Source organism: Lissotriton vulgaris, chromosome 7, assembly GCF_964263255.1.
Source record: "Lissotriton vulgaris chromosome 7, aLisVul1.2, whole genome shotgun sequence".
Lineage (NCBI taxonomy): Eukaryota > Metazoa > Chordata > Amphibia > Caudata > Salamandridae > Lissotriton > Lissotriton vulgaris.
This window is the reverse complement of record NC_141695.1, coordinates 314,281,900-314,298,288: the sequence shown is the minus strand read 5'-3', so window position 1 is coordinate 314,298,288 and position 16,389 is coordinate 314,281,900. Positions and strand designations below refer to the sequence as shown.

Sequence of the window (16,389 nt, the reverse complement as noted above, 5' to 3'; positions counted from 1 at the left end):
AGTTTGTATTCAGAAAAGTTGCGCGCACGGCTGACCGTGGCTGAATGTGGACGCCACGCCGGCCATTGGTCCACTTTGTACCCAGGAGCTACGATGCAACAATAAAAACAAATTTAAAAAAAAAAAAAACAAGAAGGTAGTGAGCTGCAATATTACAGGGTTGCCGATACCCTGTATATGGACCGCCCCGATTGACGGCCTCTCCCGAATCGATATATATATATATATATATATATATATAAACATATATATATATATATATACACACATACATATACATAAATATAAACATGTATATAAATATGGAATAGCAAATAGTTAGTTTCCAATATTGGCATTACGAAGAGAAAAAACAGAGAAATGTGAATTAGAAAGGTTGGTGGAAAGGAAGGAAGGAAGGAAGGTTCACCTGTACTAAAACAGATGTCTGAGCACCGCCTCTCCCACCGCAGCATCTTCCATCAATTCGGAATCCAAGCAGTAATGCTTAGTAAATGTATGAGGCGTCTTCCAGGTTGCTGCTCTACAAATGTCTGAGAGGGGTACACCAGCAAACAACACCATAGATGTAGACACTGCCCTAGTGGAATGGGCACAAACTTTTGATTGCAGGGTTTGACCAGCTTGCTGGTGACAGAAGAGAATAGCACTAGAGAGCCATCTACATATGCTCTGTTTTGTTAAGGGAAAGCTTTTTCTAGGTAGGCTGTAAGCTACAAAGAGCTGATTAGTCTTGCGGAAGGATATAGTTTTGTCTAGATAAAATTTAAGGCTGCGCTTCAAGTCCAAACAATGCAAAGCTCGTTCAGCTGCTGTTTGAGGATTGGTAAAGAAGGATTTTAAAACGATCGGTTTATTAAGATTTAGGTTTAGAGTTCGGGTTGGTACAAAGGATCACCCTATCATGCTTAAATTGAATAAAGCCTTCTTTTATTGTGAATGCTCAAAGTTCACTAACTCTTCTTTCGGGAGCAAGAGCTAGAAGAGCAGTTTTCCACTAAAGGAATTTTAAGTCAGCTCTATGTATCGGCTCAAATGGGTGCCTCATATGTTGACCAAGTACCATGTTGAGTTGCCATGTTGGAGGCGGAGATTTCACAGGAAGGAAGGTCCTGAATAGACCTTTAAGAAACTGTTTTATCAGGCTATTTGACCGCAAGGAAGAACCTTTAGAAGATCTTCGAAAACGGGACATTGCAGCCAAGTGAACTTTGATTGAATTAGGAGTCAAACCTGAATTCGCTAGATGGAGGAGATATGGCAAGACTTTCTTGACAATGAGCTGAGGGGATGCACCTAAGCAGACCCACCCCAGACGCAGAATATTTTCCATTTTCATGAATAAGTTCAGTTGCTTCTGTCGGCTCTAGCACAAGACACAGCTTCAGAGGAATCGGCAGTTGTAAGGACAGGAGATGGAGTATCATGTACCAATGTTGGTGAGGCCACGCTGGAGCTATTAGAGTTAGTTGGCAAGGTTCTGCTTTCATATTTTTTTAGAATCCTGGAAAGGAGAGGAATTCGCGGAAAAGCGTAGTAAATAAGTGAACCATGCTATTGACAAAGTTGGCATTTGGCGTCGACGTTTTTGGCAAACAGGTCTACAGTCGGTTCCCCCCACTGGGAGAAGATTCTGTCGGGAGTATCTTGGTTCAACTCCCATTCATGGCAGGTTGTCTGAAATCTGTTTAGTGAATCCACTAATGTATTTTCCTTCCCTGGAACGTACTCCACTCAACAAAATTTGGTGTTGAATTACCCTGTTCCAAATTCGTTGAGATTCTTGGGAGAGGGAGAGAGATCAAGTTCCTACTTGTTTGTATAGATAGTGCATTGTCGTAGTATTGTCTGTTCTGACAAGCACTAGAGAATTTTGTGTCCTGGGCAGGAAAGCTTGTAGGGCTAGAAAGACTGCTCTTAGTTCCAAGAGATTTATGTGTAGACTACGCTGAGAGGGTGGCCACTTGCCACTGATCTGAAGTTCCTGAAGGAAGGCCCCCCCAACCTTCCAGAGAAGCATCTGTTGTTATCACCAGAGGAAAGGCTTGTAGAAGGAAAGGTAACCCCTGAGACAGATGGTGAGGACGAGTCCAAAAAGATAGCGAGGAGACCATTTGTGGGGTCACTTGAATTATGTCAAAGGTTCCGCTTATCTGAACCCATTGAGTGGTTAGAGCTTCCTGAAGAGGGCGCATGTGTAGACGGCAGTGGGGTATCAGAAGAATACAAGAGGACATCAGGGACTTGTATAGGCTTTCTTCTTTGTATGAGGCTTGCTAACGTCAGAAGTTTTTGTTGTCTTTCCTCTGTTGGATAGGCTCTCTTTAGCACAGTATCTGGGATAGCTCCCAGGAACCTACGTCGTCGAGAAGGCTGTAGGAAAGATTTTTCTTGGTTCAGTGTGAGACCCAATCTGATGAAATGCCGCAGACAGGCTTTGGTAGACTTCTTCGCTGCGTTGAAAGGAGGAGCTTTGATGAGCCAGTCGTCGAGATACGGGAAAACCTGGCAATGATGTTGTCTGAGATATGCCGCTACTGGTGCTAGGCACTTTGCAAAAATGCAAGGTGTCCGACTTGAGCCCGAAGGTTAACACTCAGAATTGACAATGTCTTCTGGCTACAGTGAACCTAAGAATGTTTTTTGCTTCTTGTGTATGGGTATATGGAAATAGGCGTCTTGAAGGTCCAGGGATACCTTGTAGTCGTTCTCATTGAGAAGCTGTAAGACCTCCTCAATGGTGACCATGTGGATTGATTGTTTCTTGAGGAATTTGTTTAAATTGTCTAAATCTAAAATTGGCCTCCACTTGTTTTTCTTTTTGCGCGCTACAATGAAACCTTTTCCCCTTTGATAAAAAGGAACATGTTCTATGGCATCTTTTTGGATCATCAATGTTATTTCCAACGGTAATAAGCGCAAATGCTTATGAGCCAGAGGTTAAGGAGGTGTTGGCGAAGATGGCTATATTAATTCTAGGGAATGGCCGAATTGTACAAGTTGCAGGACCCAGCGTTCTGTTGTGATTTGCTTCCAGCTTTGGAGATAATGGGAGATTTTGCCTCCTACTTTGGGGGGAGGTGAAGAAATTGCAACCGGCAGAAGTGAGAGTTCATTGAGGTCTGGCAGACTCCTTTTGTCGTCCAGCCTTCCCTCGAGAGAAAGATTTAATGTAGGCAGTTACAGGCTGTTGTCTCTGAGCGAACTGTGTTCTGTATTGCAGGCAGGAGGAGGTATAGGAAGGATACTTATATTGCTGGTAAGCTCCTCTGTAAGATAACTGGCTTTTACCCGGTGCACCACCAAAAGGGGTTCTTTTTTATTGGAGGGTACCCAAAGCTTTGGCCGTGTCAGTGTCTTTTTTTAATTTCCTAAAGGGCTTTGTCGATATGCTTACCAAATAGTTATTGTCCATAGTAAGACATTTTTAGAATTTTGGTCTGAACTTCGGGCCTGAATGTTGTAGCCTTTAGCCATTCTTGGCGCCTTGGATCTGCGGCTCCAGCTAACTGACGGAAACCAGTGGATGTCCATTGTGCAATTAATTATTTCAGAGGTGGAACGCTCGCAGGCCAGTAAAACGTTTCTTGCCTCCTCCTTGATGTCTTGTGGGAGATCGTTGAGGTAAGGAGCAATATCTGACCACATCTGTCTGTTGTAGCGCCCCAACAGTGCTTAGGAATTGGAAGCTCTGACTGTCAAAGCAGACATAGTGGAAAAATGTTTGCCGAGGCTGTCTAGCCACCTAACCTCCTTATCTGGAGGTGCTGTTAGCGGAGCGGATGGGTTCCCTGCATTGAGCCGCCTGGGAAATTACTGAATCAGGTCTAGGGTGCTCTACGAGACAGGCAGGCGCGTCGTCAGTGGCTTTTTATTTATTGTTGAGTCTTGGTAAGACTGGAGGAACTGTGGCTGGGTTTCTCATTATTTTAATGTGCTGATCCCAAATGTAGTCAATAATGGGCATAGACCTAACTGGTTTTTTAAAAGGTTTCTTGAAATGGTAAAGGAAACAGTCTTGTTGGTGAGTAGACATTGGAAGATCAAAACAGCTGGCTACTTCCTAAAGTCTTCTCCTTGGTATGCCTTGGACGCAATGCTCCTTATTTTCCACCCATGCACCAGATCACCCGGGTCTCTTCCTCTGTTAGTTCAGGTGGCTCACCGTTGTTTCCGTTGTGGCCTGTTCCTCACCAAACAGGTCACACCATACGCACTAGCTCTTCCATTATTGGGAATGCCCAGGGGAAGACAGGAAGACAAGGCCAGCCAAACTTGAGGCTTGGCATTAAGCGGGCATTCACACAGTGGGTACTGTCTATAATGATGACACACTCATGACATATGAGAACCTAATGCAGGAAGAGGGAGTCTCGCCGGGCCTTTTCTGTAGCCATACTTCCTGGGTTGGCGCGCTGCGACAACACTGGGGTGGCATCACACAAGAACACAAACATCTCATGATTCAGTATATACATGTCATGGGAACAGGGGGCCACCTCACGAGATCGTTTGCGGACGCACTCGCATGCAGACAGGAACAAAAATCCACAAAAACTTACTAGACACTCCGTTCAGGCCAATAGTATCCACCAGAGGCTCCTCACATGAGCCAGTTGGAAAATGTTTGGATCGCTATCTTCAACCAATCGTCAAACAAATGAGAAGTTACAGCAAAGATACGACAGAATTCCTAATTAAATTGTCTGAACTTAAAATCCAAGAAGCGGAAAAACTGATACTATGTACAACAGATGTAAACAGTTTATATACATCCATCCCCCATGGTGGAGGAATTGAGGCAATTGAAAAAGCATACAAGCTTTTCTCATGGAACTTATGATGTATACCCTTTACCACAGCTACTTTTCATATGAAAACAAATGGTTTTTGCAGCTATCTGTATGTCCATGGGTAACTGTGCAGCGCCCATGTACGCGAATATCTACATGCAAGAATTGAAGTCACCAACATTTTTGAGAATCCCAATTGGAACAAGAACCTAAAGTTATTTGTCAGATATATTGACGATCTCTTTTTCATTTGGAAGGATACCAGAAACAATTTGGAACAAGCTCTCACTGAGTTAAACTCTAAAGACAACAGAATTCAACTTACATGGCAAATTAATGACAACACAATCACTTTTCTAGATGTGCTAATCAAAAAGACTGACACTGGTTTTGAAAATGATCTCTTTCGGAAAAAAACAGACCGTAACAATACGTTGCACTTTTCCAGTTTTCATCAGGGCTCACTCAAACGACACTTACCTTTTTCTCAAATGCTACGTGCTAAACGTATAACATCCAACCCTGAAATATGTAAACATCGGATTAAAGAGATGGGTACAAGATTTGCTGAAAGAGGCTACCCACAAGATACTATTAAAGAAGCTGAAAATCGTGTATCTAAAATCACCAGAGAGAAAGCGTGAACTAGAACTACTAAACCGGAAGATACCAGGATTGTACTAGTATCTAAATTTTCTAGACAAAGCAAGGCCTATAAGTTAGATCATCTTAAAACATTGGCGGATCCTTACACTAGAACCTGAGTTCAACGATATATTCAAAGATCCCGCAATATTCGCGTACTCTCGGAATAATAATCTCAAAGAAATCCTCTCTAGAGAACCAAAGAGTAAAATAGAGCCTAAAGGAACCCAACCATGTTTAAACTGCAACAGCTGCAACAATGTTATTAAAGGTAACACCATTAACCACCCCATGAATGGACACAGTATCAAACAATGTCAGTGCGGGAAAACAGAAAGAAAAAGAAAAACACGCTTAAATGAACGCAAATCAAATATCCGGACCAAATATGTAAAATCATCCATTGCAATGCATTTTCTTGAACATCAACATAACATTGCACAACTCAAATTCTTGGTCTTGAAGATCGTGGAAAAAAACGAGGGTAAAGACAACAATAAGACACTACTCCAAAGAGAAATCAACTGGATATATCGATTGCAAGCCATGAAGCCATTCGGTCTTAATGAAAGGACTGAATTCAGTTGTTTCCAATGAACCGCCAAATTGGTGGGACCTAATGCATTATACTTTTCTGCTGCCTACTTTAAAATTTGTTATATGTATGCATAATGTTATGTAGATTTAATCAGTAATTTCTGCCCCTATCTGACTATATTACCATTTCAAATACACTAGTCTAAGATGGCCGCCACATTGTATACACGCTTGCACAGATCGTTCCCTAATATCATTCAACACGCGACGTCACTTCCGGGTTTACAATCCCATCACTTAACGCGCGCGATTTTAAGCTTGTTACACACCGAAGCGCTTTGGTAAACATCGAGCCTCTGAAACCCGTTCGGACTTAACCTCTAAAACCACTTGCAAGTAAGTCAGCGGTTGAACCGCAAATACTTTTGGTACCATTATTATTCTTTTATAACGCTAGCCCGTGAAGCCACTAGTCGTTATTTTTTACTCATTACTTTAATTTCATTTCAGTCGGTGAACCGATCAAGAACCGGCTTACGTAAGCATTTTTAACGCTTAGCGCGATGCATGATGCACTTTACCATACGGGAGCATTTGTATACATATCACCGATTAGGCACTAACATACTCGTTTAATAATGATGACCAGCATGTGTATCTACCACACCTTTAAATTTGTGAATGTAATGCACATTATGACCGTTATGTTTTGTGAACCTCTTAATGATACACATTATGGTTTATTTGCGTTTCTACAGCTCCTTGACAAAGGCTCAATTAGCCGGAAATGCATTGGAGAGGTTATAATAATCCCACGGAGAATGTATTGCACAGATGAATTGTTTGGCAAACACATTTGATATGAATAAATAATATTGAATGGAAGTAAAACCTTTGAAAAACAGAAAAATAAATCAATTCAAACTATGATCAAACGTTTTTATTTGGAGTCTTCTATGAAGAACTAAAGGTGTGCCCAATGCAGGGATGCACTCACCTTTGATGTGTGCACTATTCTGTTGGACAGGAACAGATTTAACATCTCTAAGGAACCACTGGGAGGCGGATCTGGCCCGTCCATGTACACCCAAAGAATGGACTATGATATTGGCAAGCCCCACATTAGTCCCCCGGAATGCAAGGTTCCGACTGATTCAATATTATATACTACACAGAGCATCTCTCTCCACAGACAAAAATGAACCACTATTTCCACAGACAGGATGGTGTCCTGCCCACGTTGTAGTTTTTATCACATCCACATCTTACACATGCTATGGTTGTGTCCCACATGTGAAACTACAGGGAGGGAGTGATTCAGCACTTGTCTGCATGCACTGATAGAACACTTCCAAGCACGTGGGAGGCTTGCATACTAGGGATGTTCACCAGAGACAAACAACACAGGGCCACTACCAGATGTATGGGCCTTGGTCTGGTGGTAGCCAAACGACTTCTCACAAGATGCTGGAAATCCAGCGACTCCCGTTCCTGGAGGCTTGGTTCCATTCCATGCTCAATTGGGCTAGGGCAGAGGAAATAGCCCTTTTTAGGAGGACAACCCGGTGCCTCATACAGTTCGGATATAATAATGGTAGTGCTCCAATCAGAACTAGCTCCAGAGGGTAACACTGACACCCCTACCAAAATGTAATTTGCACAGGAACAAACACGCTCACACAAACTTTGGTCTTTACAGTTATGATGCTCTTTGAAACACACTCTGCAATATGTATAACATGGCTAATAAGTGTTCCAAGGTAAGAAAACGAGTTACTTACCTGTAAATTCAGTTATCCAGTATTGGTATCTTTCATAGATTCACATGCTTAGAATCATCCCCGCCGACGAGGTGGAAGTCTTGCGGTACAATAAAACATATACATTATAGTCATAATAACATTATACCATAGGCTACAGTGTAAGGAAAAGTCACTACAATAGCCTATCTCAGTCTTTTTGTAAAAAGAACGAAACTTGGAAACCAGCCAATCAGGCAGCAGCACCCTCTAGAACCATCCCCACAGAGAGGCAAACGCTCAGATTTTCGTAGCACTAGTGACAGTAGTATATCATTATGATAAGGTAAGCCTCTCCGTGGGGGAGGGTGGGTCGCATGTGAATCTATGAAAGATACCAATACTGGATAACTGAAGTTACTGGTAAGTAACTCGTTTTAGTATCCAGTATTGGGGTATCTTTCATAGATTCACATGCTTAGAATCAGAGTAGCTAGCAGTAAATAACACTTATATGCATAGTGGATGATGGGTATCATAAGAAGTTCAAGAGATACCATGTCAAACCAATGCAACATTCACAAACATTTCTATATTCTATTAATTCTATACATACTCACACACAATAATGGTCATATCAAATAGAGAACTTTTACAACATTAGTTACAACACATTCTTGCCATCAGGCTTAACTTATCTAAAAAGGTTTCGTGGTACTGCTTGTCCAACTGTTGATTCAGCTTCTGTTGCCAGATCCAAGCAATAATGCAGAGTGAAAGTATGTACACTCTTCCAGGTTGCGGCTCGGCAAATCTTGTCCAAGGACACTCCAGCAAACAATGCCGTAGAAGAGGACACTGCCCTGGTAGAATGAGCTTTTGGCTTGCTTGACAATGGATGGCCTGCTTTGCAATGGCAGAACTGAATAGAAGATGCAATCCACCTTGAGATGGTAGCTTTTGAGATAGCTGATCCTTTTTTGGGGCCCCCATACAAGAGAAATAACTGATCAGATTTTCTGAAGTACACAGTTCGAGATTTGTAGAACTTAAGGCATCTTTTGACATCCAAAGTATGCAATGACTTCTCCGCCGTAGACAACGGATTGGGGAAGAATGTCCGCAACACTACAGGCTCATTGAGATGAAACGAAGTTGAAACTTTAGGTATGAATGTGGGATTAGTTCGCAAAAGGACGTAATCATTAGTGAATTTCAAATATGGTTGTCGTATAGTGAACGCCTGTAACTCACTGACTCTTCGGGAAGAAGTGAGTGCCAACAGTAAAGCGGTCTTCCACGAGAGATATTTAATATCAGCCTTATGAATGGGCTCAAATGGATGTTTCATGAGCTGCTGTATAACTACATTTAGTCTCCATTCTGGAGGAGGAGCTTTAATAGGAGGGAAAGTTCTGAAAAGTCTCTTCAGGAACTGTTTAATGAGACGATTAGAATAAAGTGACGCCATCCCTAAAGACCTTCTGTATGTAGAAATAGCGGCTAAATAATTTTCGGCCAGATTTAGAGAGTGACAACAAATAAGGTAGCACCTTATCAGGAGAACATTCCAATGGATGTAGATTATTATTAGAGCACAAGTGACAGAATCTTTTCCATTTTAGAGCATAGGTCGCCAATGTAGAAGGGGCTGTTGCTCTGTCTAGAATGTCTCTGCATTCCTGAGGAAGTTCTACTTCCTGGAAATCTGTGAGTCCAGGAACCAAGCATAGAGTTGCAGTTGAGCTGGGCAAGGGTGAAGAATCTGCCCTTCGCTCATTGATAGCAGATTCAGCTGTATCGTAAGGTGGAATGGCTTGTACTTGGAGAGAAGGAGAAGTTCAGTGAACCAGTGTTGACGCGGCCATTTCGGTGCAATCAGAATCATGCAACATGGTTCCTTCTTCATTTTGTGCAAAAGTCTCGGGATTAGAGGAAAGGGAGGAAATGCGTAAGCAAAGATTCCCGTCCACCTCATCATGAATACGTTCCCCCGGGAACTCTTTTCCGGTTCCCAGCTTGAAAATCAATCAATCCATCAATCAAAACACTTGTATAGCGCGCTACTCACCCGGAAGGGTCTCAAGGCGCTTGGGGGACGGGGGCCGCTACTGCTCAAACAGCCAGGTCTTGAGCTGTCTCCTGAAGGTGAGCCGAAGGTGGATGGGGAGGGAGTTCCATGTCTTGGCACTTCTGGTTGCTCTTGGTGGCAAAGAGATCCAGATTCGGTTTGTCCCACTTCTGAAAGATGTTGTCCAGCACAGATTGATCCAGTTCCCATTCGTGGCAAGACTGCTGAGAGAATCTGCCCAGGTGTTCTGTGCTCCTGGTAGATGCTCCACCTTGATTGTTATTTTGTGCAAGAGAAGCCACTTCCAGATGTTCTGAGCCTCTTGGGACAGAATGTGAGACCTCATACCAGCCGGCTTGTTTAGATAATGTATACAAGTGGTGTTGTCGGTCCTGATGAGAACTGGAGATCCTTGCAGCCGGGGAAGAAAAGATTGCAGGGCTAGTGAAATTGCCCGAAGTTCCAGAAAATTGATGTGCATGTTCGCCATTGCTTTAGACCACTTCCCTCTTATGCTGAGGCCCTGAAGGTGGGCCCCCAACGTTCTAGGGAAGCATCTGTGGTGATGATATAATCTGGAATTGTAAGTTGAAAAGTGAGCCCTACTGAGACATTCTTGGAACTCCTCCACCAAGAAAGTGTTTCTTTCAGAACTGGAGTCACTTGCACTATGTCGTCGAACGAACCCGAGATTTGGAGCCACTGGCTGTCCAGCTCCTCTTGAAGTGGCCTCATTTTTAACCTTGCTTGAGGCACTAGCAGGATTGCCGACGATAAAATCCCCAGGAAAGATTTGATCATTCTCACTGAAGCAGACTTTCTTCTTAGAAGTTCTGATGCCAGAGAGAGAAGGCGAGATATCCTGTCTGCGGACAAGAATGCCTTGTCTTGAAGAGTGTCTAATTTTGCTCCCAGAAATTGTACTACTTGAGACGGAAAAAGGCTTGACTTTTGGGTATTTAGTGATAGACCCAGTTAGTGAAACACTTGCAGGCATTTTGTTGTTGCAAGAGAAGCCTTGCGAAAGGATGGAGCCTTTATTATTCAGTCGTCCAGGTATGGGAATAGTTGGACACCTTGCAGCCTAAGATGCGCTGCTACCGGAGCTAAGAATTTGGTAAAGACCCGTGGAGCCGAACATAGGCCAAAGGGAAGTACTCTGAATTGGAAGTGTGCACCTGCCACCGTGAATCTTAGAAATCTTCGATGCTTGGGATATGAAAGTATGCATCCTGGAGGTCCAGGGTTGTCATGAAATCCGCATGATCTAGAAGCTGAAGAATATCCTGGAGTATTACCATGCGAAAGGATTTCTTCTGAAGGTACTTGTTCAGCATCCACAAGTCTAAGATTGGCCTCCAATCTCCTCACTTTTTCTTTATCAGGAAAAAGCGAGAATAGAATCCCTTTCCTATTTGAGAATGAGGAACTCTCTCTATTGCCCCTTTTGAAAGCATAGCTTTCACCTCTTTCCTGAGAAGAGAAAGATGTGGTGGATTTTTCTTTAGGAGGTGGATGAGGAGTGGGAAATTTGGTGAACTCCAGGGTGTGTCCAAATATTATGATATCCAATACCCATTTGTCCTTGGTTATTTTCTTCCAATTGTCGAAATACTGTGAAATTATTGGAATTTTGAATTGTAGTGGCGAATTTGGTGCAGGCGCAACAGGATTGTCACTGCCTTCTGGCAGAATCTCTGCCCTGAGATTGAATTCTCTTGCCTTGTTGCCTATAGGGAGCTGCCAGAGGATTCCTGTAGTTCTGTTGTTGCTGTTGATAATTGTATCCATAACGACCCTGTTTACCTTGCTGCTGATACTTTTGGTAACCCCCACGAAAGGAGTAGGATCCTCTGCCCCTTGCTCCACGAAAGGGCGTTTTAAGATACTGTAAAGAACTCAACGATCTTGCAGTATCTGTGTCCTTTTTTATATCTTGTAGAGCATCATCTATATGTTTTCCAAACAGGAGGTCGCCATCAAAAGGCATATCAAGGATCTTAGTTTGGATTGCAGGGCGAAAATTTGTGGATTTAAGCCAGCCCTGACGTCTTAAAGTAGCTACTCCGGCGAGTTGACGAAAGCCAAGAGATGCTATATCCATAGAAATATCTATGATTTCAGAAGCCGATCTTTCTCCTTCCATAAGGATCTTCCTTGCCTCTATCTTTTTGTCCTCAGGCAAATATTCCATATATGGCGACATATCTGACCACAATTGCCGGTCATATCTACTCAAAATGGCCAAACAGTTTGTATCTCGGACCGTAGAGCCTGTCATGGTTGTAAAACGTTTTCCTATGTTATCCATCCTTGTCAGGGGGAGCGGTTATAGGAGTGGAAGGATTCCGAGATTTTCTTTGCGCGGACTGAGACATTACAGTCTGCTTTAGGGTGACGTGTAAGGCAGGCAGGAGCATAATCCGGCGCCTTGTACTTTTTGTCAATTCGAGGCAGAATTGCAGGAATAGAGAATGGAGTTTATGATCTTTACTCCCTCTTCCCATATGTGATCAATTATGGGAATAGAACGTGTGGTCTTTCTGTTTAGGTCTTTAAAATCATACAAAAAACACTCAGTCTTTTGCACTGGCATAGTCAGATGAAATCTTGTAGATGTTCTCTCCATAATGGTATGAAACCCTCCTATGTCCTCAGGAGGAGTGTCTGCAGCAGGTGGAATCGGTGAAGCAGGATCTGGGATCAGATATTCGTCCCATTCATCTACGGTAGTGGGTGAATTAGGAATCTCTCCGTCCTCTGCTGCCGTGTTAACATCATCGTCTTGCAAAAGCTATGAAGGTATGGTCACCTGGGGCTTAGAATCTGGTATTGCAGGTGTAACAGTTTGCATCTCTACAGGAGCAGAAACTTGCTGCGGAGGAAGAGGTGGAGGCGGAGGAAAACTACTTTTATAGTCCTTAAGCATTGCTGTAAGGTCTTGTAGCAAAGCTGCTGGCATTTGAACCATTGGTTCTTGATGAAAAACTTCTTGAGGTTCTCTCAACGACTCACATGGTTCATAGTACTCTTCTTCTTACTCCTATTGATAATTTATCCTGAGCTGTGACGGGTCAGGTGCCGGCCCATAAGGATCATCTTCAGATTCCTCCAAATAATGGCTGGGAGGCAAAGGTGAAATGTGGGACACATCATGATAAAATTGCCTGTTAGACGACAATTTAGAACTCAGAATAGGTGTAAATTGCAAAGGCGAGGATTTTTTACGCCTTAAAGTAGCAAAAATATATGCTAAAGGTGACTCATATTCCGCTGAAATCGCTGCAACAGTTGGCATCGCCGACGTTGTGATCATGGTTGTCGTCAACGGAAAAGACATCGTCGACGATGTGGTCGTCGATGTCATGGTTGAAGTCGTCATCGACGGTGGACTCGCCGACGAGGGAATAATGATCGTCGACGGTGAGGTCATCGACGGCAGGCTCGTCGACTGTATCGTCGTCGTCGGTTGGCTCTTCGACGGTGTCGTCGTCGTCGACGGTGGGCTCATCAACGGTATCGTCGTCGACGGTGGGCTCGACGTCGACGGGATGCTCGTCGACAACGGTGGAAGCTTCGTCGCCGGGATCCTCGACGACTAAGCAGGCGTCGACGAGATGTGAATTATCGACGGGGTAGTGACTCTCGTCGACGACGCTGTCGACGAAGACTTCGTCGACAGTGTAATTTCCTTCAACGCTGAAGATCCACTCACCTTTTGTGGTGATTTCCTCGCCGACGAAGATGTTCTAGCTTTCGACGGAGGGTCCTGAAGAGATTTTGAGGTAGTTTTATGAGAAACCTTCACCTTATCTCTAGATTTCTCCTCAGAAGAGACTTTCTTTTTCTCTTTTTGAGAGGAGGACTGACCTGCTTCAGAAGATGAAGTTTTTAAGGTCTTACTCATTTTCTCAGGAGGATCTCCAGATCTATCGCTTTTCTTGGAGATGGGGGGGGGGGGACACTTGACTTCCTTCACCTTCAGAAACCCCTTCAGATGATTTCAATTTCTCCAGTCAAACCAGCAGGCATCCTTCAAGATCCTTCAAAGTCTTTGCAGACAAGGTTCTGCAGATCCTGCAGTCTTTGACTTTGTGTGCTGGGTAGAGGCAACAAATATACTCTTTATGTGGGTCTTCAAAGTGAAGTCTTTTCTTCCCACAGGAAGATCAGGCCAAAAATAAGCTCTTCTTAGAATCAGACATTCTTCTCTCAGAAATAAAGGCCAAAGAAAAAAACTGAGCAGACTCCCTAACACACGAGGTGCGGTAGAAAATCTGAGGGTTTGCCTCTCTGTGGGGATGGTTCTAGAGGGTGCTGCTGCCTGATTTGCTGGTTTCCAAGTTTGGTCCTTTTTACAAAAAGACTGAGATAGGCTATTGAAGTGACTTTTCCTTACACTGTAGCCTATGGTATAATGTTAATATGACTATAATGTATATGTTTTATTGTACCGCGAGACTCCCACCTCGTCGGCGGGGATGATTCTAAGCATGTACATCTATGAAAGATACCCCAATACTGTATAATGAAGGTGTTTATTCTATGGCAGCGAGGCACCACAGGAGGCAATAGAGACCCCTTCCCCTGTGTTCAATCTTCAGTTTTCTTCTTTGGTCCACAGATGCATGATGTGCAGTTTCCTTATAATGATCAGCATGGGCGCCCATATAACACATGCATGGGATGGTGATAGTTGTAATGACACATAGCAATTTCCCGGTATCTATGGCTGTTTGATTTATGTATAGGGGTTCCCCCGCCGCACTCCTCTCTTTGAATAACAGGTGCATCTGAAATGCATGAACTCTGTCAATCAATAAATGTAAACGACTGATTAGATGTTGCAGACTCTACTGAATGCCCTTAATGTATGTCAATGTTGCACCCCTGTAATGAAACAATACTCAATAATAGGAAGGAAATGTCCCTTGTATAACCATGAAAGCCATAAAAAAAGATCAAACAAAAAAATGGTGTATGATGTCAAAGTTAATGTATTCAGTTTCTCAGGCACAAAACGTGGTTGCTCTCTGCAGGAGAGAACTGTAGAAGAACTGCTACCTTTTGCACAACCTCAGAAGCGTCGACAATCCTAAAGAGGAGGGGGTGACAGCCATTTTCCTAGGAGGCCCAAAGATGAGATGAGAGCGGTGTGAATGGACAGGGTAGCCCACTCCTACAGAGAACAATCAGAGAATCAGTAAAGCTGCTAAAATGGGGAGATATGCATCTTCAACCTGTTCTTTATGGAGTCAGAGGTCAGCTGATCTTTGAGTCTTGGTATTTCGTGGGAGGAAATCAATGTAAGTGGGCTACACAAGGGCAGCCCAGTTTTTCAACATGACGAGTGTAACATTTTAAAAGCTTTGAACTGAGACTGTAATAAATCGTGGGTGGAGGAGTATTAGAATATAAAACTTTATAAATAAAATACAATAAATAAGGGTGTTCCCTCCTAACTCTGATAGGTGCTGCATCAGATAGTCTTGGAGATCGAAGCATTGCATTTGACAAAAGCATACTGCTGCCTGTCACCTGTGAGACTGGGACACAGGTTCCCTCAAAAGGGAGTGAGGTACTAAGTTAGTCAACGGATATCAGATATCTGACGGTTCCAAGTAGAGAGAGCACAGCTGGACATCTGACCAGGGAGGACACAGAACCAGGCCCATAACCTTGCATGGAGCAGAAATGGGAAGTGGGCAGAAAATGCTGAACTGTGGGTTGGAGTGTGCTTTCCACACTAACCAAGCTTTGCATGTTTTGTTGGAAATCAGAACCAATTGACTAGTTATAACAGATCTAGCACTCTTGTTTGTGAGGATTCACTTTTGGAACTGGAAAATGAGTGGCAAAGTCAACTTACACTCACTGTGCACTGATATCTGCAAAAGGGGACTCTTCAGAGGATGGTGCGGACTTTGTAGTCAATACCAAGGATTGGGTTGGCAGCCTGGGTTGAGGTGGGGGACCAGTCAACTGGCTTGAGTAGACTCAGTAAGACCAGGCGTATTATCTGCTGTGGAGCCGGAAGCCAGAGACACACCCACAGGAACTCTGAAGTTTGGAAGCTTTGAACTGTGCTTGCCTACACAAGTCAACTGACTCTTACCCTGTTCCTCCATCCTGACTGAAGGCCAGAGGTTTGAGTTGTGCTGTGTGACTGGAGAAGGAATATGCCTCGGAGTACTGCACAGGAGCCATCATTGATTCTCCACACAGTGTGGAGAAGTCATACCGAATGGGACTGTCTTGATAAAAATGTATCACTTTGCAGTGACCAATCCGTTTTTTTGTCTTTTTGCTCCTATTTTAAACACATCATTTTTGATCTACCTAAATTGACCTGGGTGCTTCACTGAGTGGTTTCTTGATGCAAGTGTTGTGATGCTAACCCTTAAAACTCTTGCCTTCTGTCTCAGTCCTGCACCACTTAGAAGTAGACCAGACTGCCTTCCTGAACAAGTGTTTGCAGGACTAGGAGCCAGTTTTATATAGTGGTGGAAGAATTTGCCCCACTGGACAACTGAGCTTCCTAGAGTTTAGTCTACAATTTTGGAATATCATTATCTGGGCACTAAGGAGTGGATTTAGAGTTTGA

General features: G+C 43.4%; 1 protein-coding gene across 1 annotated transcript in view; it reads right to left on the bottom strand.

The window, feature by feature from the left end:
- LOC147701456 (chaperone Ric-8A) overlaps positions 1-16,389 on the bottom strand; it is a 348,728-nt gene that overhangs the window by 99,764 nt on the left and 232,575 nt on the right. The window lies entirely within an intron of this gene.